At 40.0% G+C, this 20,431-nt stretch overlaps 30 non-coding genes across 30 annotated transcripts; all 30 read right to left on the reverse strand.

Annotated features, from left to right (window-relative positions):
• Positions 1-2,420: 2,420 nt before the first annotated feature.
• Trnak-uuu (transfer RNA lysine (anticodon UUU)) lies at positions 2,421-2,493 on the reverse strand. The gene has a single exon. It is a non-coding gene; the product is annotated as a tRNA-Lys (tRNA).
• A 430-nt stretch (positions 2,494-2,923) lies between these two features.
• On the reverse strand, positions 2,924-3,005 carry Trnal-uag (transfer RNA leucine (anticodon UAG)). Its single transcript has one exon. It is a non-coding gene; the product is annotated as a tRNA-Leu (tRNA).
• A 595-nt stretch (positions 3,006-3,600) lies between these two features.
• On the reverse strand, positions 3,601-3,673 carry Trnak-uuu (transfer RNA lysine (anticodon UUU)). The gene has a single exon. It is a non-coding gene; the product is annotated as a tRNA-Lys (tRNA).
• A 430-nt stretch (positions 3,674-4,103) lies between these two features.
• Trnal-uag (transfer RNA leucine (anticodon UAG)) lies at positions 4,104-4,185 on the reverse strand. Its single transcript has one exon. It is a non-coding gene; the product is annotated as a tRNA-Leu (tRNA).
• Positions 4,186-5,015: 830 nt separating this feature from the next.
• On the reverse strand, positions 5,016-5,088 carry Trnak-uuu (transfer RNA lysine (anticodon UUU)). Its single transcript has one exon. It is a non-coding gene; the product is annotated as a tRNA-Lys (tRNA).
• Positions 5,089-5,518: 430 nt separating this feature from the next.
• Trnal-uag (transfer RNA leucine (anticodon UAG)) lies at positions 5,519-5,600 on the reverse strand. Its single transcript has one exon. It is a non-coding gene; the product is annotated as a tRNA-Leu (tRNA).
• Positions 5,601-6,430: 830 nt separating this feature from the next.
• Trnak-uuu (transfer RNA lysine (anticodon UUU)) lies at positions 6,431-6,503 on the reverse strand. Its single transcript has one exon. It is a non-coding gene; the product is annotated as a tRNA-Lys (tRNA).
• Positions 6,504-6,933: 430 nt separating this feature from the next.
• Trnal-uag (transfer RNA leucine (anticodon UAG)) lies at positions 6,934-7,015 on the reverse strand. Its single transcript has one exon. It is a non-coding gene; the product is annotated as a tRNA-Leu (tRNA).
• Positions 7,016-7,168: 153 nt separating this feature from the next.
• Trnal-aag (transfer RNA leucine (anticodon AAG)) lies at positions 7,169-7,250 on the reverse strand. The gene has a single exon. It is a non-coding gene; the product is annotated as a tRNA-Leu (tRNA).
• Positions 7,251-7,610: 360 nt separating this feature from the next.
• Positions 7,611-7,683, reverse strand: Trnak-uuu (transfer RNA lysine (anticodon UUU)). Its single transcript has one exon. It is a non-coding gene; the product is annotated as a tRNA-Lys (tRNA).
• A 431-nt stretch (positions 7,684-8,114) lies between these two features.
• On the reverse strand, positions 8,115-8,196 carry Trnai-uau (transfer RNA isoleucine (anticodon UAU)). Its single transcript has one exon. It is a non-coding gene; the product is annotated as a tRNA-Ile (tRNA).
• Positions 8,197-8,790: 594 nt separating this feature from the next.
• Trnak-uuu (transfer RNA lysine (anticodon UUU)) lies at positions 8,791-8,863 on the reverse strand. The gene has a single exon. It is a non-coding gene; the product is annotated as a tRNA-Lys (tRNA).
• Positions 8,864-9,529: 666 nt separating this feature from the next.
• On the reverse strand, positions 9,530-9,611 carry Trnal-aag (transfer RNA leucine (anticodon AAG)). The gene has a single exon. It is a non-coding gene; the product is annotated as a tRNA-Leu (tRNA).
• A 358-nt stretch (positions 9,612-9,969) lies between these two features.
• Positions 9,970-10,042, reverse strand: Trnak-uuu (transfer RNA lysine (anticodon UUU)). The gene has a single exon. It is a non-coding gene; the product is annotated as a tRNA-Lys (tRNA).
• Positions 10,043-11,598: 1,556 nt separating this feature from the next.
• Positions 11,599-11,673, reverse strand: Trnak-uuu (transfer RNA lysine (anticodon UUU)). The gene has a single exon. It is a non-coding gene; the product is annotated as a tRNA-Lys (tRNA).
• Positions 11,674-12,103: 430 nt separating this feature from the next.
• Trnal-uag (transfer RNA leucine (anticodon UAG)) lies at positions 12,104-12,185 on the reverse strand. Its single transcript has one exon. It is a non-coding gene; the product is annotated as a tRNA-Leu (tRNA).
• A 359-nt stretch (positions 12,186-12,544) lies between these two features.
• Positions 12,545-12,617, reverse strand: Trnak-uuu (transfer RNA lysine (anticodon UUU)). The gene has a single exon. It is a non-coding gene; the product is annotated as a tRNA-Lys (tRNA).
• A 430-nt stretch (positions 12,618-13,047) lies between these two features.
• Positions 13,048-13,129, reverse strand: Trnal-uag (transfer RNA leucine (anticodon UAG)). Its single transcript has one exon. It is a non-coding gene; the product is annotated as a tRNA-Leu (tRNA).
• Positions 13,130-13,282: 153 nt separating this feature from the next.
• Positions 13,283-13,364, reverse strand: Trnal-aag (transfer RNA leucine (anticodon AAG)). Its single transcript has one exon. It is a non-coding gene; the product is annotated as a tRNA-Leu (tRNA).
• A 359-nt stretch (positions 13,365-13,723) lies between these two features.
• On the reverse strand, positions 13,724-13,796 carry Trnak-uuu (transfer RNA lysine (anticodon UUU)). Its single transcript has one exon. It is a non-coding gene; the product is annotated as a tRNA-Lys (tRNA).
• A 430-nt stretch (positions 13,797-14,226) lies between these two features.
• Trnal-uag (transfer RNA leucine (anticodon UAG)) lies at positions 14,227-14,308 on the reverse strand. The gene has a single exon. It is a non-coding gene; the product is annotated as a tRNA-Leu (tRNA).
• A 153-nt stretch (positions 14,309-14,461) lies between these two features.
• On the reverse strand, positions 14,462-14,543 carry Trnal-aag (transfer RNA leucine (anticodon AAG)). Its single transcript has one exon. It is a non-coding gene; the product is annotated as a tRNA-Leu (tRNA).
• Positions 14,544-14,901: 358 nt separating this feature from the next.
• Trnak-uuu (transfer RNA lysine (anticodon UUU)) lies at positions 14,902-14,974 on the reverse strand. Its single transcript has one exon. It is a non-coding gene; the product is annotated as a tRNA-Lys (tRNA).
• A 430-nt stretch (positions 14,975-15,404) lies between these two features.
• Trnal-uag (transfer RNA leucine (anticodon UAG)) lies at positions 15,405-15,486 on the reverse strand. Its single transcript has one exon. It is a non-coding gene; the product is annotated as a tRNA-Leu (tRNA).
• Positions 15,487-16,080: 594 nt separating this feature from the next.
• Positions 16,081-16,153, reverse strand: Trnak-uuu (transfer RNA lysine (anticodon UUU)). Its single transcript has one exon. It is a non-coding gene; the product is annotated as a tRNA-Lys (tRNA).
• A 430-nt stretch (positions 16,154-16,583) lies between these two features.
• Positions 16,584-16,665, reverse strand: Trnal-uag (transfer RNA leucine (anticodon UAG)). The gene has a single exon. It is a non-coding gene; the product is annotated as a tRNA-Leu (tRNA).
• A 153-nt stretch (positions 16,666-16,818) lies between these two features.
• Positions 16,819-16,900, reverse strand: Trnal-aag (transfer RNA leucine (anticodon AAG)). The gene has a single exon. It is a non-coding gene; the product is annotated as a tRNA-Leu (tRNA).
• Positions 16,901-17,258: 358 nt separating this feature from the next.
• Positions 17,259-17,331, reverse strand: Trnak-uuu (transfer RNA lysine (anticodon UUU)). Its single transcript has one exon. It is a non-coding gene; the product is annotated as a tRNA-Lys (tRNA).
• A 430-nt stretch (positions 17,332-17,761) lies between these two features.
• Positions 17,762-17,843, reverse strand: Trnal-uag (transfer RNA leucine (anticodon UAG)). The gene has a single exon. It is a non-coding gene; the product is annotated as a tRNA-Leu (tRNA).
• Positions 17,844-17,996: 153 nt separating this feature from the next.
• Positions 17,997-18,078, reverse strand: Trnal-aag (transfer RNA leucine (anticodon AAG)). The gene has a single exon. It is a non-coding gene; the product is annotated as a tRNA-Leu (tRNA).
• Positions 18,079-20,431: the final 2,353 nt, after the last annotated feature.

Consider the following 20,431-nt stretch of genomic DNA (forward strand, 5'->3'; position numbering starts at 1 on the left):
GTACCCATTTTTCTTAAAATTTAATAGGTTCTGCGGCCCATTGAATTATTTCAAGTGACAATGCGGCCCACTTTAATAAAAGGTTGGACATCCCTGCACTAGGACATTTAATCACGCGACACATAATCACTAGGACATTTAATCACGCGACTTGGATACTTAATCACCAATACTTAAAACTGACAGTCTCATAAACTTCAGCCATTTAGTCATAGCACAATAGAGAACATGCTCTCGCACAATTAACGAAAAGGAAAAAGTGGTAAAACTCGAACTTTTACAAACATGCAAGATGACAACAATACAATTGTGCTACATAATATTAAGTTAGGATCAAGCTAACAAGTTTGGACAAAATATACCACTATCATAAGCATGTTTATCGCTATCAACAAAATACTGAATGTTCAACTTGTCACGAGAATTATTTTTATATCCGTCACGTTTTATTCGTTTTTATTCGCATTATCACCATCACGTTTTATACACCGTTTTATTTGCATCGTATTGTCTCTTCGTGCATGTTCACGTTCTGCTATATTTTACATGTTTATGTGTACACGTATTTTTTCACTAGTGACGTCTCGTCTCGCTACCCCGAGCGCTTAATTAGTATTCAGCGTCCCACGTTGATTCTTTGATTACGTGGAATTTGTGTTTTGTGAGGTGTCGCGCTCGGCTGGGCGAGTGAAGGCAGTCTACGTTTGGTTTTAATAAAGGAAGACGTTTGTTTTTATCTAAGGAAGACTCGTAGAAATAAGACAGTCTGGCTAATTGACTAGCCGTTAAGCGGGGAGCTTACCTGGTAAACAAAGTTTGGTTACACAACTCACCAAACGTACCAGAACAAGCTTTCACTCAACTCTGGAAATGTTGAACTGACCAAGCCAACGCACAAGTTCTTACAGCTGCGACCTTCTCTGCCACCGTCAAAATAAAATGACCACGAGTTTCTGTATTTGTTTGTGACGTCACCTGGCATTCGGCGCGGGGCGCGTTGATTAAAGTTTGGCTTCCTTCCAAAATTATCCGCGTAAAAAGCTGAGAAGTAATTTTGAGCTTAAACCCGCAATCTATGATGTCTGTGGAAATGAAATGAAAATCAACCAAGTTGACGCAATAAACTTCAAAATACAAACATGGACGTAATTATTTTGTCGTACCGAAGGGACATTCTACTATCGGACTAAATAGCTTCTATAAACGTAAGTTTTGTATTTTTGTGTGTTTTTCTACTTCTTTTTTCTTTTCTTTTATATTGTTTGTCGTCGGTAGAGGCCGTCAAAGCAAATGCGATGGTAAATTTGTTTCAGGCACCCCGGGTATACATCAGTTGTACCTGAGGTGACATTTGGAAGATCCGAGGCGAATTATCGAATAGTTTGAACAGGCTTGGCCCCTCTAACAGGTACTATGACACTTTATCGAAAGACACTTTATCGAACCACATTTTATCTTCTTCGAGGTAACGGAACCACAATCTCGTCTCACACTTTAAAACTTACTCACCTACGAATTTTTGTTCTTCTTTTTGAAGGCCGAAAGTAGACATCTATCATATATGTTGCTCAGGAAAATAAAACATAAACCATCTTGAAAGCAAAAAGGAGGTGGTGGCATCCACCATCAGTGCGTACTGAGTTGACCACCACCAGTTACTTCGTGCAAACACAACCGCTTGGTTAAAATGTGCCAAATGCGACACTCCAGGTCAATGTTTACTTGTTCTGCAACAACAGCAACTGCTTTCTTTTTAAAGTAGACACTAACACCTATCTTTTTCAGAATAATTTTGTGAAATATTACTAAAACATGAAGTTTTAAGCAATACTTTGTATGTAGTTTCGAAACGTAAAGGAATTTTGCGCAATAATAACTTTTGCGAAAGATCTATTATTTAGAATTATTAAAATATTTCTTAGCCGCCATTCAGCGTGATGGGATGAAGAAATATTGACAACACGCACCGTAATTACACTGGCAGTGGTAGGATTCGAACCCACGCCATCGAAATGACTGTTGCCTAAAACCAGCGCCTTAGACCGCTCGGTCACGCTACCTATGTTGCTAAGTAAGCGATCGGAGTCTCGTTTTAACCTCCCTTCACCAGATCGGTCTTCGAGGGAACAAGTTTGATACAAACAGAGTTTACGTGTAATTGTTGTTCCAAACCACTTTCAAATATCTTACACCATAATGGTTGTAACACAACATTTATAAAAGTTTCACAAGTTTGCGTTTCTACTGTCTCGCGTCATGTTTAACTTGCACGATTTGGGGTGTTTCCTAAATGTTCCAATTTAGTGTTTAGACTGACTCTCAGCAAGACCAATCAAGATTGATTAACGCTCTGGAGATGAAATAATAACTTTTGCGAAAGATCTGGCTTACAGTTTTCTGTCAGAATACTGTAAAAGTCGCGCCCGATAAAGGATTTGAACCCTTGACCGTTGGATTAAAAGTCCAACGCTCTACCGACTGAGCTAACCGGGCTCCTCTTTTGTCAGATTACATCGGAAATGGGTGCTATCAAATTTGAATTTAAATATTAAGCTTGGAGGCTGATGCAACAAAATTCAAATTTAACAGGCACATTTGTGATAAGGCTGAATTAGGAAACAATTTCAAGTGTGAGGAGGTTGATATTGTGTTACATAGTGTTGGTTGGTTTCATGTATTGTTTGATGAGAGGCGTCTACATTATATCCAACCGTTCAAGCCAGCGAAAGTGAAAACTTGATGTTGATTTACTCCAAATGATAGCTTGAAAATTTGTGTCAGTTTTACAACTTTAACTTTCTTCTCCAATACCATGCGAAAGCGATAGGTAAAGAAAGCCATCTTGGTGTGTAAAGAATATTTCTTAGCCGCTATTCAGCGCGATGGGATGAAGAAATAATGACAAGACGCACCGTAATTACACTGGCAGTGGTGGGATTCGAACCCACGCCATCGAAATGACTGTTGCCTAAAACCAGCGCCTTAGACCACTCGGCCACACTACCGCGTTTACAAGCGATTTGAAATCTTAATTGTATTTTCAGTACATCTTCAAACGTACGAAACACTAACAAGCGGCCATCTCATTGTCTTATTAAAGTAATGAAGACCACTCCATGATTGCGGAGTGAAGTTAAGCATAAAATTTGTAAATCCAATGGCAGCGTTGGGATTCGAACCCACGCCATCGAAAAGACTGGTGCCTTAAACCAGCGCCTTAGACCGCTCGGCAACGCTACCTATGTTGCTAAGTAAGCGATCGGAGTCTCGTTTTAACCTGCCTGCACCAGATCGGTCTTCGAGGGAACAAGTTTGATACAAAAAGAGTTTACGTGTAATTGTTGTTCCAAACCACTTTCAAATATCTTACACCATAATGTTTGTAACACAACATTTATAAAAGGTTCACAAGTTTGCGTTTCTACTGTCTCGCGTCATGTTTAACTTGCACGAATTAGTGTGTCTCCTAAATGTTCCAATTTAGTGTTTAGACTGACTCTCAACAAGACCAATCGAGATTGATTAACGCTCTGGAGATGAAATAATAACTTTTGCGAAAGATCTGGCTTACAGTTTTCTGTCATAATACTGTAAAAGCCGCGCCCGATAAGGGATTTGAACCCTTGACCGTTGGATTAAAAGTCCAACGCTCTACCGACTGAGCTAACCGGGCTCCTCTTTTGTTAGATTACAACGGAAATAGGTGCTATCAAATTTGAATTTAAATATTAAGCTTGGAGGCTGATGCAACAAAATTCAAATTTAACAGGCACATTTGTGATAAGGCTGAATTAGGAAACAATTTCAAGTGTGAAGAGGTTGATATTGTGTTACATAGTGTTGGTTGGTTTCATGTATTGTTTGATGAGAGTCGTCTACATTTTATCCAACCGTTCAAGCCAGCGAAAGTGAAAACTTGATGTTGATTTACTCCAAATGATAGCTTGAAAATTTGTGTCACTTTTACAACTTTAACTTTCTTCTACAATACCATGCGAAAGCGATAGGTAAAGAAAGCCATCTTGGTGTGTAAAGAATATTTCTTAGCCGCTATTCAGCGTGATGGGATGAAGAAATAATGACAAGACGCACCGTAATTACACTGGAAGTGGTGGGATTCGAACCCACGTCATCGAAATGACTGGTGCCTAAAACCAGCGCCTTAGACCACTCGACCACACTACCGCGTTTACAAGCGATTTGAAATCTTAATTGTATTTTCAGTACATCTTCAAACGTACGAAAAACTAACAAGCGGCCATCTCATTGACTTATTAAAGTAATGAAGACCACTCCATGATTGCGGAGTGAAGTTAAGCATAAAATTTGTAAATCCAATGGCAGCGTTGGGATTCGGACCCACGCCATCGAAATGACTGGTGCCTTAAAGCAGCGCCTTAGACCACTCGGCCACACTACCGCGTTAACAAGCGATTTGAAATCTTAATTGTATTTTCAGTACATCTTCAAACGTACGAAACACTAACAAGCGGCCATCTCATTGACTTATTAAAGTAATGAAGACCACTCCATGATTGCGGAGTGAAGTTAAGCATAAAATTTGTAAATCCAATGGCAGCGTTGGGATTCGAACCCACGCCATCGAAAAGACTGGTGCCTTAAACCAGCGCCTTAGACCGCTCGGCAACGCTACCTATGTTGCTAAGTAAGCGATCGGAGTCTCGTTTTAACCTGCCTGCACCAGATCGGTCTTCGAGGGAACAAGTTTGATACAAAAAGAGTTTACGTGTAATTGTTGTTCCAAACCACTTTCAAATATCTTACACCATAATGTTTGTAACACAACATTTATAAAAGGTTCACAAGTTTGCGTTTCTACTGTCTCGCGTCATGTTTAACTTGCACGAATTAGTGTGTCTCCTAAATGTTCCAATTTAGTGTTTAGACTGACTCTCAACAAGACCAATCGAGATTGATTAACGCTCTGGAGATGAAATAATAACTTTTGCGAAAGATCTGGCTTACAGTTTTCTGTCATAATACTGTAAAAGCCGCGCCCGATAAGGGATTTGAACCCTTGACCGTTGGATTAAAAGTCCAACGCTCTACCGACTGAGCTAACCGGGCTCCTCTTTTGTTAGATTACAACGGAAATAGGTGCTATCAAATTTGAATTTAAATATTAAGCTTGGAGGCTGATGCAACAAAATTCAAATTTAACAGGCACATTTGTGATAAGGCTGAATTAGGAAACAATTTCAAGTGTGAAGAGGTTGATATTGTGTTACATAGTGTTGGTTGGTTTCATGTATTGTTTGATGAGAGTCGTCTACATTTTATCCAACCGTTCAAGCCAGCGAAAGTGAAAACTTGATGTTGATTTACTCCAAATGATAGCTTGAAAATTTGTGTCACTTTTACAACTTTAACTTTCTTCTACAATACCATGCGAAAGCGATAGGTAAAGAAAGCCATCTTGGTGTGTAAAGAATATTTCTTAGCCGCTATTCAGCGTGATGGGATGAAGAAATAATGACAAGACGCACCGTAATTACACTGGAAGTGGTGGGATTCGAACCCACGTCATCGAAATGACTGGTGCCTAAAACCAGCGCCTTAGACCACTCGACCACACTACCGCGTTTACAAGCGATTTGAAATCTTAATTGTATTTTCAGTACATCTTCAAACGTACGAAAAACTAACAAGCGGCCATCTCATTGACTTATTAAAGTAATGAAGACCACTCCATGATTGCGGAGTGAAGTTAAGCATAAAATTTGTAAATCCAATGGCAGCGTTGGGATTCGGACCCACGCCATCGAAATGACTGGTGCCTTAAAGCAGCGCCTTAGACCACTCGGCCACACTACCGCGTTAACAAGCGATTTGAAATCTTAATTGTATTTTCAGTACATCTTCAAACGTACGAAACACTAACAAGCGGCCATCTCATTGACTTATTAAAGTAATGAAGACCACTCCATGATTGCGGAGTGAAGTTAAGCATAAAATTTGTAAATCCAATGGCAGCGTTGGGATTCGAACCCACGCCATCGAAATGACTGGTGCCTTAAACCAGCGCCTTAGACCGATCGGCCAAGCTACCTATGTTGCTAAGTAAGCGATCGGAGTCTCGTTTTAACCTCCCTGCACCAGATCGGTCTTCGAGGGAACAAGTTTGATACAAAAAGAGTTTACTTGTAATTGTTGTTCCAAACCACTTTCAAATATCTTACACCATAATGTTTGTAACACAACATTTATAAAAGTTTCACAAGTTTGCGTTTCTACTGTCTCGCGTCATGTTTAACTTGCACGAATTGGGGTGTCTCCTAAATGTTCCAATTTAGTGTTTAGACTGACTCTCAACAAGACCAATCGAGATTGATTAACGCTCTGGAGTTGAAATAATAACTTTTGCAAAAGATCTGGCTTACAGTTTTCTGTCAGAATACTGTAAACGCCGCGCCCGATAAGGGATTTGAACCCTTGACCGTTGGATTAAAAGTCCAACGCTCTACCGACTGAGCTAACCGGGCTCCTCTTTTGTTAGATTACATCGGAAATGGGTGCTATCAAATTTGAATTTAAATATTAAGCTTGGAGGCTGATGCAACAAAAGTCAATTTTAACAGGCACATTTGTGATAAGGCTGAATTAGGAAACAATTTCAAGTGTGAAGAGGTTGATATTGTGTTACATAGTGTTGGTTGGTTTCATGTATTGTTTCATGAGAGGCGTCTACATTTTATCCAACCGTTCAAGCCAGCGAAAGTGAAAACTTGATGTTGATTTACTCCAAATGATAGCTTGAAAATTTGTGTCAGTTTTACAACTTTAACTTTCTTCTCCAATACCATGCGAAAGCGATAGGTAAAGTAAGCCATCTTGGTGTGTAAAGAATATTTCTTAGCCGCTATTCAGCGCGATGGGATGAAGAAATATTGACAAGACGCACCGTAATTACACTGGCAGTGGTGGGACTTGAACCCACGCCATCGAAATGACTGGTGCCTAAAACCAGTGCCTTATACCACTCGGCCACACTACCGCGTTTACAAGCGATTTGAAATCTTAATTACATTTTCAGTACATCTTCAAACGTACGAAACACTAACAAGCGGCCATCTCATTGACTTATTAAAGTAATGAAGACCACTCCATGATTGCGGAGTGAAGTTAAGCATAAAATTTGTAAATCCAATGGCAGCGGTGGGATACGAACCCACGTCATTGAAAAGACTGGTGCCTTAAACCAGCGCCTTAGACCGCTCGGCCACGCTACCTATGTTGCTAAGTAAGCGATCGGAGTCTCGTTTTAACCTCCCTGCACCAGATCGGTCTTCGAGGGAACAAGTTTGATACAAACAGAGTTTACGTGTAATTGTTGTTCCAAACCACTTTCAAATATCTTACACCATAATGGTTGTAACACAACATTTATAAAAGTTTCACAACGTTGCGTTTCTACTCTCTCGCGTCATGTTTAACTTGCACGATTTGGGGTGTCTCCTAAATGTTCCAATTTAGTGTTTAGACTGACTCTCAACAAGACCAATCGAGATTGATTAACGCTCTGGAGATGAAATAATAACTTTTGCGAAAGATCTGGCTTACAGTTTTCTGTCAGAATACTGTAAAAGCCGCGCCCGATAAGGGATTTGAACCCTTGACCGTTGGATTAAAAGTCCAACGCTCTACCGACTGAGCTAACCGGGCTCCTATTTTGTTAGATTACATCGGAAATGGATGCTATCAAATTTGAATTTAAATATTAAGCTTGGAGGCTGATGCAACAAAATTCAAATTTAACAGGCACATTTGTGATAAGCCTGAATTAGGAAACAATTTCAAGTGTGAAGAGGTTGATATTGTGTTACATAGTGTTGGCTGGTTTCATGCATTGTTTGATGAGAGGCGTCTACATTTTATCCAACCGTTCAAGCCAGCGAAAGTGAAAACTTGATGTTGATTTACTCCAAATGATAGCTTGAAAATTTGTGTCACTTTTACAACTTTAACTTTCTTCTCCAATACCATGCGAAAGCGATAGGTAAAGAAAGCCATCTTTGGCGTGTAAAGAATAATTCTTAGCCGCTATTCAGCGCGATGGGATGAAGAAATTTTGACAAGACGCACCGTAATTACACTGGCAGTGGTGGGATTCGAACCCACGCCATCGAAATGACTGGTGCATAAAACCAGCGCCTTAGACCACTCGGCCACACTACCGCGTTTACAAGCGATTTGAAATCTTAATTCCATTTTCAGTACATCTTCAAACGTACGAAACACTAACAAGCGGCCATCTCATTGATTTATTAAAGTAATGAAGACCACTCCATGATTGCAGAGTGAAGTTAAGCATAAAATTTGTAAATCCAATGGCAGCGGTGGGATTCGAACCAACGCCATCGAAATGACTGGTGCCTTAAACCAGCGCCTTAGAACGATCAGCCACGCTACCTATGTCGCTCAGTAAGCGATCGGAGTCTCGTTTTAACCTCCCTGCACCAGATCGGTCTTCGAGGGAACAAGTTTGATAAAAAAGAGTTTACGTGTAATTGTTGTTCCAAACCACTTTCAAATATCTTACACCATAATGGTTGTAACACAACATTTATAAAAGTTTCACAAGTTTGCGTTTCTACTCTCTCGCGTCATGTTTAACTTGCACGATTTGGGGTGTCTCCTAAATGTTCCAATTTAGTGTTTAGACTGACTCTGAACAAGACCAATCGAGATTGATTAACGCTCTGGAGATGAAATAATAACTTTTGCGAAAGATCTGGCTTACAGTTTTCTGTCAGAATACTGTAAAAGCCGCGCCCGATAAGGGATTTAAACCCTTGACCGTTGGATTAAAAGTTCAACGCTCTACCGACTGAGCTAACCGGGCTCCTCTTTTGTTAGATTACATCGGAAATGGGTGCTATCAAATTTGAATTTAAATATTAAGCTTGGAAGCTGATGCAACAAAATTCAAATTTAACAGGCACATTTGTGATAAGCCTGAATTAGGAAACAATTTCAAGTGTGAAGAGGTTGATATTGTGTTACATAGTGTTGGTTGGTTTCATGCATTGTTTGATGAGAGGCGTCTACATTTTATCCAACCGTTCAAGCCAGCGAAAGTGAAAACTTGATGTTGATTTACTCCAAATGATAGCTTGAAAATTTGTGTCACTTTTACAACTTTAACTTTCTTCTCCAATACCATGCGAAAGCGTTAGGTAAAGAAAGCCATCTTTGGTGTGTAAAGAATAATTCTTAGCCGCTATTCAGCGCGATGGGATGAAGAAATTTTGACAAGACGCACCGTAATTACACTGGCAGTGTTAGGATTCGAACCCACGCCATCGAAATGACTGGTGCCTAAAACCAGCGCCTTAGACCACTCGGCCACACTACCGCGTTTACAAGCGATTTGAAATCTTAATTACATTTCCAGTACATCTTCAAACGTACGAAACAATAACAAGCTGCCATCTCATTGACTTATTAAAGTAATGAAGACCACTCCATGATTGCGGAGTGAAGTTAAGCATAAAATTTGTAAATCGAATGGCAGCGTTGGGATTCGAACCCACGCCATCGAAATGACTGGTGCCTTAAACCAGCGCCTTACACCGCTCGGCCACGCTACCTATGTTGCTAAGTAAGCGATCGGAGTCTCGTTTTAACCTCCCTTCACCAGATCGGTCTTCGAGGGAACAAGTTTGATAAAAAAGAGTTTACGTGTAATTGTTGTTCCAAACCACTTTCAAATATCTTACACCATAATGGTTGTAACACAACATTTATAAAGTTTCACAAGTTTGCGTTTCTACTGTCTCGCGTCATGTTTAACTTGCACGATTTGGGGTGTCTCCTAAATGTTCCAATTTAGTGTTTAGACTGACTCTCAACAAGACCAATCGAGATTGATTAACGCTCTGGAGATGAAATAATAACTTTTGCGAAAGATCTGGCTTACAGTTTTCTGTCAGTATACTGTAAAAGCCGCGCCCGATAAGGGATTTGAACCCTTGACCGTTGGATTAAAAGTCCAACGCTCTACCGACTGAGCTAACCGGGTTCCTCTTTTGTTAGATTACATCGGAAATGGGTGCTATCAAATTTGAATTTAAATATTAAGCTTGGAGGCTGATGCAACAAAATTCAAATTTAACAGGCACATTTGTGATAAGGCTGAATTAGGAAACAATTTCAAGTGTGAAGAGGTTGATATTGTGTTACATAGTGTTGGTTGGTTTCATGTATTGTTTGATGAGAGGCGTCTACGTTTTATCCAACCGTTCAAGCCAGCGAAAGTGAAAACTTGATGTTGATTTACTCCAAATGATAGCTTGAAAATTTGTGTCAATTTTACAACTTTAACTTTCTACTCCAACACCATGCGAAAGCGATAGGTAAAGAAAGCCATCTTGGTGTGTAAAGAATATTTCTTAGCCGCTATTCAGCGCGATGGGATGAAGAAATATTGACAAGACGCACCGTAAATACACTGGCAGTGGTGGGATTCGAACCCACGTCATCCAAATGACTGGTGTCTAAAACCATCGCCTTAGACCAGGGCTTCCCAAACTTTTTTGCTCGCGACCCCTTTCAAACTTCTTAAGTTTTCCGCGACCCTTCACGTTTAAATTGATTAGCAGTGCGAAATATACCTTTGTCATTAGTGACATTTATTGATATGCAAAGACTGAATTCAAGCAACCAGTACTCAAAGCCTACTTACTACTTTACACATATGTAGGCCACTGGAAACAAAAAAAGCACACACATTTATTCAGTGTGATTGGTGCGACTGCTTTCTGCTACAAAGCAAGTCCAGCCGTGGCTCAACATCTGCTAATGCTGGTCTCAAGGCGGTTTTAATGTTGATTAGGCGGGAATGATATTTTGTTTTGATTGTATTTTGTACTTCGTGTAAAATTGGTATACGCTCTGCGACCCCTGACTTTCGTTACGCGACCCCTTGCGGGGTCGCGACCCCCAGTTTGGGAAGCCCTGCCTTAGACCACTCGGCCACACTACCGCGTTTACAAGCGATTTGAAATCTTAATTCCATTTTCAGTACATCTTCAAACGTACGAAACACTAACAAGCGGCCATCTCATTGACTTATTAAAGTAATGAAGACCACTCCATGATTGCGGAGTGAAGTTAAGCATAAAATTTGTAAATCCAATGGCAGCGTTGGGATTCGAACCCACGCCATCGAAATGACTGGTGCCTTAAACCAGCGCCTTAGACCGATCGGCCAAGCTACCTATGTTGCTAAGTAAGCGATCGGAGTCTCGTTTTAACCTCCCTGCACCAGATCGGTTTTCGAGGGAACAAGTTTGATACAAAAAGAGTTTACTTGTAATTGTTGTTCCAAACCACTTTCAAATATCTTACACCATAATGTTTGTAACACAACATTTATAAAAGTTTCACAAGTTTGCGTTTCTACTGTCTCGCGTCATGTTTAACTTGCACGATTTGGGGTGTCTCCTAAATGTTCTAATTTAGTGTTTAGACTGACTCTCAACAAGACTAATCGAGATTGATTAACGCTCTGGAGATGAAATAATAACTTTTGCGAAAGATCTGGCTTACAGTTTTCTGTCAGAATACTGTAAAAGCCGCTCCCGATATAGGATTTGAACCCTTGACCGTTGGATTAAAAGTCCAATGCTCTACCGACTGAGCTAATCGGGCTCCTCTTTTGTTAGATTACATCGGAAATGGGTGCTATCAAATTTGAATTTAAATATTAAGCTTGGAGGCTGATGCAACAAAATTCAAATTTAACAGGCACATTTGTGATAAGGCTGAATTAGGAAACAATTTCAAGTGTGAAGAGGTTGACATTGTGTTACATAGTGTTGGTTGGTTTCATGTATTGTTTGATGAGAGGCGTCTACATTTTATCCAACCGTTCAAGCCAGCAAAAGTGAAAACTTGATGTTGATTTACTCCAAATGATAGCTTGAAAATTTGTGTCACTTTTACAACTTTAACTTTCTTCTCCAATACCATGGGAAAGCGATAGGTAAAGAAAGCCATCTTGGTGTGTAAAGAATATTTCTTAGCCGCTATACAGCGCGATGGGATGAAAAAATATTGACAAGACGCACCGTAATTACACTGGCAGTGGTGGGATTCGAACCCACGTCATCGAAATTACTGGTGCCTAAAACCAGCGCCTTAGACCACTCGGCCACACTACCTATGTCGCTCAGTAAGCGATCGGAGTTTCGTTTTAACTTCCCTGCACCAGATCGGTCTTCGAGGGAACAAGTTCGATAAAAAAGAGTTTACGTGTAATTGTTGTTCCAAACCACTTTCAAATATCTTACACCATAATGGTTGTAACACAACATTTATAAAAGTTTCACAACGTTGCGTTTCTACTCTCTCGCGTCATGTTTAACTTGCACGATTTGGGGTGTCTCCTAAATGTTCCAATTTAGTGTTTAGACTGACTCTCAACAAGACCAATCGAGATTGATTAACGCTCTGGAGATGAAATAATAACTTTTGCGAAAGATCTGGCTTACAGTTTTCTGTCAGAATACTGTAAAAGCCGCGCCCGATAAGGGATTTGAACCCTTGACCGTTGGATTAAAAGTCCAACGCTCTACCGACTGAGCTAACCGGGCTCCTCTTTTGTTAGATTACATCGGAAATGGGTGCTATCAAATTTGAATTTAAATATTAAGCTTGGAAGCTGATGCAAAAAAATTCAAATTTAACAGGCACATTTGTGATAAGCCTGAATTAGGAAACAATTTCAAGTGTGAAGAGGTTGATATTGTGTTACATAGTGTTGGTTGGTTTCATGTATTGTTTGATGAGAGGCGTCTACATTTTATCCAACCGTTCAAGCCAGCGAAAGTGAAAACTTGATGTTGATTTACTCCAAATGATAGCTTGAAAATTTGTGTCACTTTTACAACTTTAACTTTCTTCTCCAATACCATGCGAAAGCGATAGGTAACGAAAGCCATCTTGGTGTGTAAAGAATATTTCTTAGCCGCTATTCAGCGCGATGGGATGAAGAAATTATGACAAGACGCACCGTAATTACACTGGCAGTGGTGGGATTCGAACCCACGTCATCGAAATGACTGGTGCCTAAAACCAGCGCCTTCGACCACTCGGCCACACTACCGCGTTTACAAGCGATTTGAAATCTTAATTCCATTTTCAGTACATCTTCAAACGTACGAAACACTAACAAGCGGCCATCTCATTGATTTATTAAAGTAATGAAGACCACTCCATGATTGCGGAGTGAAGTTAAGCATAAAATTTGTAAATCCAATGGCAGCGGTGGGATTCGAACCAACGCCATCGAAATGACTGGTGCCTTAAACCAGCGCCTTAGACCGCTCGGCCACGCTACCTATGTTGCTAAGTAAGCGATCGGAGTCTCGTTTTAACCTCCATGCACCAGATCGGTCTTCGAGGGAACAAGTTTGATAAAAAAGAGTTTACGTGTAATTGTTGTTCCAAACCACATTCAAATATCTTACACCATAATGGTTGTAACACAACATTTATAAAAGTTTCACAACTTTGCGTTTCTACTCTCTCGCGTCATGTATAACTTGCACGATTTGGGGTGTCTCCTAAATGTTCCAATTTAGTGTTTAGACTGACTCTCAACAAGACCAATCGAGATTGATTAACGCTCTGGAGATGAAATAATAACTTTTGCGAATAATCTGGCTTACAGTTTTCTGTCAGAATACTGTAAAAGCCGCGCCCGATAAGGGATTTGAACCCTTGACCGTTGGATTAAAAGTCCAACGCTCTACCGACTGAGCTAACCGGGCTCCTCTTTTATTAGATTACATCGGAAATGGGTGCTATCAAATTTGAATTTAAATATTAAGCTTGGAGGCTGATGCAACAAAATTCAAATTTAACAGGCACATTTGTGATAAGGCTGAATTAGGAAACAATTTCAAGTGTGAAGAAGTTGATATTGTGTTACATAGTGTTGGTTGGTTTCATGTATTGTTTCGTGAGAGGCGTCTACATTTTATCCAACCGTTCAAGCCAGCGAAAGTGAAAACTTGATGTTGATTTACTCCAAATGATAGCTTGAAAATTTGTGTCAGTTTTACAACTTTAACTTTCTTCTCCAATACCATGCGAAAGCGATAGGTAACGAAAGCCATCTTGGTGTGTAAAGAATATTTCTTAGCCGCTATTCAGCGCGATGGGATGAAGAAATATTGACAAGACGCACCGTAATTACACAGGCAGTGGTGGGATTCGAACCCACGCCATCGAAATAACTGGTGCCTAAAACCAGCGCCTTAGACCACTCGGCCACACTACCGCGTTTACAAGCGATTTGAAATCTTAATTACATTTTCAGTACATCTTCAAACGTACGAAACACTAACAAGCGGCCATCTCATTGATTTATTAAAGTAATGAAGACCACTCCATGATTGCGGAGTGAAGTTAAGCATAAAATTTGTAAAACCAATGGCAGCGGTGGGATTCGAACCCACGCCATCGAAATGACTGGTGCCTTAAACCAGCGCCTTACACCGCTCGGCCACGCTACCTATGTTGCTAAGTAAGCGATCGGAGTCTCGTTTTAACCTCCATGCACCAGATCGGTCTTCGAGGGAACAAGTTTGATAAAAAATAGTTTACGTGTAATTGTTGTTCCAAACCACTTTCAAATATCTTACACCATAATGGTTGTAACACAACATTTATAAAGTTTCACAAGTTTGCGTTTCTACTGTCTCGCGTCATGTTTAACTTGCACGATTTGGGGTGTCTCCTAAATGTTCCAATTTAGTGTTTAGACTGACTCTGAACAAGACCAATCGAGATTGATTAACGCTCTGGAGATGAAATAATAACTTTTGCGAAAGATCTGGCTTACAGTTTTCTGTCAGAATACTGTAAAAGCCGCGCCCGATAAGGGATTTGAACCCTTGACCGTTGGATTAAAAGTCCAACGCTCTACCGACTGAGCTAACCGGGCTCCTCTTTTGTTAGATTACATCGGAAATGGGTGCTATCAAATTTGAATTTAAATATTAAGCTTGGAGGTTGATGCAACAAAATTCAAATTTAACAGGCACATTTGTGATAAGGCTGAATTAGGAAACAATTTCAAGTGTGAAGAGGTTGATATTGTGTTACATAGTGTTGGTTGGTTTCATGTATTGTTTGATGAGAGGCGTCTACATTTTATCCAACCATTCAAGCCAGCGAAAGTGAAAACTTGATGTTGATTTACTCCAAATGATAGCTTGAAAATTTGTGTCACTTTTACAAATTTAACTTTCTTCTCCAATACAATGCGAAAGCGATAGGTAACGAAAGCCATCTTGGTGTGTAAAGAATATTTCTTAGCCGCTATTCAGCGCGATGGGATGAAGAAATATTGACAAGACGCACCGTAATTACACTGGCAGTGGTGGGATTCGAACCCCCGTCATCGAAATGACTGGTGCCTAAAACCAGCGCCTTAGACCACTCGGCCACACTACCGCGTTTACAAGCGATTTGAAATCTTAATTCCATTTTCAGTACATCTTCAAACGTACGAAACACTAACAAGCGGCCATCTCATTGATTTATTAAAGTAATGAAGACCACTCCATGATTGCGGAGTGAAGTTAAGCATAAAATTTGTAAATCCAATCGCAGCGGTGGGATTCGAACCAACGCCATCGAAATGACTGGTGCCTTAAACCAGCGCCTTAGACCGATCGGCCAAGCTACCTATTTTGCTAAGTAAGCGATCGGAGTCTCGTTTTAACCTCCATGCACCAGATCGGTCTTCGAGGGAACAAGTTTGATAAAAAAGAGTTTACGTGTAATTGTTGTTCCAAACCACTTTCAAATATCTTACACCATAATGGTTGTAACACAACATTTATAAAAGTTTCACAAGTTTGCGTTTCTACTCTCTCGCGTCATGTATAACTTGCACGATTTGGGGTGTCTCCTAAATGTTCCAATTTAGTGTTTAGACTGACTCTCAACAAGACCAATCGAGATTGATTAACGCTCTGGAGATGAAATAATAACTTTTGCGAAAGATCTGGCTTACAGTTTTCTGTCAGAATACTGTAAAAGCCGCGCCCGATAAGGGATTTGAACCCTTGACCGTTGGATTAAAAGTCCAACGCTCTACCGACTGAGCTAACCGGGCTCCTCTTTTATTAGATTACATCGGAAATGGGTGCTATCAAATTTGAATTTAAATATTAAGCTTGGAGGCTGATGCAACAAAATTCAAATTTAACAGGCACATTTGTGATAAGGCTGAATTAGGAAACAATTTCAAGTGTGAAGAAGTTGATATTGTGTTACATAGTGTTGGTTGGTTTCATGTATTGTTTCGTGAGAGGCGTCTACATTTTATCCAACCGTTCAAGCCAGCGAAAGTGAAAACTTGATGTTGATTTACTCCAAATGATAGCTTGAAAATTTGTGTCACTTTTACAACTTTAACTTTCTTCTCCAATACCATGCGAAAGCGATAGGTAACGAAAGCCATCTTGGTGTGTAAAGAATATTTCTTAGCCGCTATTCAGCGCGATGGGATGAAGAAATATTGACAAGACGCACCGTAATTACACAGGCAGTGATGGGATTCGAACCCACGCCATCGAAATAACTGGTGCCTAAAACCAGCGCCTTAGACCACTCGGCCACACTACCGCGTTTACAAGCGATTTGAAATCTTAATTACATTTTCAGTACATCTTCAAACGTACGAAACACTAACAAGCGGCCATCTCATTGATTTATTAAAGTAATGAAGACCACTCCATGATTGCGGAGTGAAGTTAAGCATAAAATTTGTAAAACCAATGGCAGCGGTGGGATTCGAACCCACGCCATCGAAATGACTGGTGCCTTAAACCAGCGCCTTACACCGCTCGGCCACGCTACCTATGTTGCTAAGTAAGCGATCGGAGTCTCGTTTTAACCTCCATGCACCAGATCGGTCTTCGAGGGAACAAGTTTGATAAAAAATAGTTTACGTGTAATTGTTGTTCCAAACCACTTTCAAATATCTTACACCATAATGGTTGTAACACAACATTTATAAAGTTTCACAAGTTTGCGTTTCTACTGTCTCGCGTCATGTTTAACTTGCACGATTTGGGGTGTCTCCTAAATGTTCCAATTTAGTGTTTAGACTGACTCTGAACAAGACCAATCGAGATTGATTAACGCTCTGGAGATGAAATAATAACTTTTGCGAAAGATCTGGCTTACAGTTTTCTGTCAGAATACTGTAAAAGCCGCGCCCGATAAGGGATTTGAACCCTTGACCGTTGGATTAAAAGTCCAACGCTCTACCGACTGAGCTAACCGGGCTCCTCTTTTGTTAGATTACATCGGAAATGGGTGCTATCAAATTTGAATTTAAATATTAAGCTTGGAGGCTGATGCAACAAAATTCAAATTTAACAGGCACATTTGTGATAAGGCTGAATTAGGAAACAATTTCAAGTGTGAAGAGGTTGATATTGTGTTACATAGTGTTGGTTGGTTTCATGTATTGTTTGATGAGAGGCGTCTACATTTTATCCAACCATTCAAGCCAGCGAAAGTGAAAACTTGATGTTGATTTACTCCAAATGATAGCTTGAAAATTTGTGTCACTTTTACAACTTTAACTTTCTTCTCCAATACAATGCGAAAGCGATAGGTAAAGAAAGCCATCTTGGTGTGTAAAGAATATTTCTTAGCCGCTATTCAGCGCGATGGGATGAAGAAATATTGACAAGACGCACCGTAATTACACTGGCAGTGGTGGGATTCGAACCCCCGTCATCGAAATGACTGGTGCCTAAAACCAGCGCCTTAGACCACTCGGCCACACTACCGCGTTTACAAGCGATTTGAAATCTTAATTCCATTTTCAGTACATCTTCAAACGTACGAAACACTAACAAGCGGCCATCTCATTGATTTATTAAAGTAATGAAGACCACTCCATGATTGCGGAGTGAAGTTAAGCATAAAATTTGTAAATCCAATCGCAGCGGTGGGATTCGAACCCACGCCATCGAAATGACTGGTGCCTTAAACCAGCGCCTTACACCGCTCGGCCACGCTACCTATGTTGCTAAGTTAGCGATCGGAGTCTCGTTTTAACCTCCCTGCACCAGATCGGTCTTCGAGGGAACAAGTTTGATAAAAAAGAGTTTACGTGTAATTGTTGTTCCAAACCACTTTCAAATATCTTACACCATAATGGTTGTAACACAACATTTATAAAAGTTTCACAAGTTTGCGTTTCTACTGTCTCGCGTCATGTTTAACTTGCACGATTTAGGGTGTCTCCTAAATGTTCCAATTTAGTGTTTAGACTGACTCTGAACAAGACCAATCGAGATTGATTAACGCTCTGCAAACTTGATCCAAGGCATTGCAGCAAAACTCAGTGTTGGCGACTTTAACAAAATCAATAGCCTAAAAAAGGTGACCCAGTGAAAATTTTGCACATTTTGCGCAATACTTGATAAAAGTTGCAATATAAAATTCCTACAAACAGCTTAAAACATCACACTACATAAATTCTGACTATTTAGGAAGCTGCCGGAAGCTGTAAAAAAAAGTTGCAAAAACTTGCCTTAGTCATAATGTTCAAATTGGTTGTCGAGGTGTAAGCTAGGCTAGTATTGAATAAATTGATATAGTTTAAAAAGCAAAATTACACATGTCTTCTGCTTCGAAAAAAAGAAAAATCACAGACGAAAGGAGAGTTTTTCAAGATAAGTGGTAGGAGTTATTTTTATCACCGCGGTCAGAGATACTAGTCATTGCCTTATTTGCCAGCAAAAGATAGCTGTTATGAAGAAGTATTACATGCGTCGGCAGTCGGCACTTCGAAACAATGCACCGCGATAAATATGATGGTTACCAGGGCAAAGTAAGAGAAGAAAAAATTAAACAACTAAAATCAACATTTTGCAAACAAAGAAGTTTCTTTACCAATATTAATCAGTCCAACGAAGATTCTGCAAAAACGAGTTTTGTTATCAGTGAAATGATAGCAAAGTCATCACGGCCCTTTACCGAGGGTTTGTTCATAAAAGAATGCCTTGTAAAAGCAAGTGACATTTTATGTCCAGGTAAAAAAAAACTGTTGAAGGCATAAGCTTATCACCAAATACAGTTGCAAGTAGGGTCACAGATTTAGTTGCAACGGTAAAAGACTTCGAAGCAATTTCGATTGCCCTGATGAGAGCACAGATTTTTCCGACACCGCACAATGTGCTGTGTTTATCAGGGGTGTAGCCTGCATTCAAAATCTGACGGAAGGTCACGTATCACTGATGAACATCTGCAAGCAACTCTGACATTGGTTTCTGCTGACAAGTTGAAGCCCAATATCGATGTCCTTGTCCATGAAAAACGCTGCCAGTTAAGCAGCCAGAACAAAAAATAACTAGTTTAAATCATCAGCCCATTTGCTTTATCTCTTATTGTGTTCTTGTTGGTTGACATTTCATTGTGACTTGTGGCCCTTGGGCATTTTACACGTCCTCATTTGGCCCCCAGAGCAATTTGAGTTTGAGACCCTTGCTCTAAAGCTTAATAACACCATCACTGAATCACTTTAAACGATTTGAGAATTGACATACGAAAAGTGGACTTCGAAAACTTTGATAGTAACCTACGATTAACTACCGTATTACCATTACATAGCCAAAGGTGAAAAAGTTAAACAAAATTCTAAAATTGTCCGTTTCGGACAAGACTGGAAAATCATGTTAGCGGCAATGTTCCCTCTAAGCTGCGCAAATGCGCACTGCTGACACGGTCTCCGCGCACAGATAATTTAATCTGTGCTGCGCACAAGAAAAAAATCCAGCCTGAGTTGAAAATAAAATAAAGGCATAATAATGGCCTCAGTGCGCACGTCTGATGTTGCTCACAGTGGTCCAAGGGACCGCTCAGGGAGTTAGTGTGTTTGCTCAGACTCGTGAAAGATTAGAGGGAACATTGGTTAGCGGTACATCGCAAAACTAGCCTATTGTTTGCTTGGGAATACCACAACGTGTAGTGAATAAGTGACACTAGCGGTATAGCCTAAATATAAGCTTATACTGTATACAGTTACGTAGAACGTTCAACAAAACAATGGAAATGGCAAAATTTAAGCATACACGGCTCCTTAAAACTTTAAGTTAACAAAGTGCTGGTCATAGCAAGTTATTTTAATAAAAGTCAAGTTGAGTATCCAGTAGACTTTACTAAACTCGTGAGAGGCCTACATGTCACCGTTGCTAAAATAAAGCTTATAACAGGCCAACCTGTCAAATAACTTATAAAACATTGCCATAATAGTTTTCTAAAATTTCTACTAAGAAGTACCAACTTCTTTCTTTTAGAAATGCATTATACGTACAGCAACTGTCGTTTATATACGTGCAACATAGACGTAATTCGAAAAATAAAAAATTCA

The sequence above is a fragment of the Clavelina lepadiformis genome, chromosome 9 (genome assembly GCF_947623445.1).
Source record: "Clavelina lepadiformis chromosome 9, kaClaLepa1.1, whole genome shotgun sequence".
Classification (NCBI taxonomy): Eukaryota; Metazoa; Chordata; class Ascidiacea; order Aplousobranchia; family Clavelinidae; genus Clavelina; species Clavelina lepadiformis.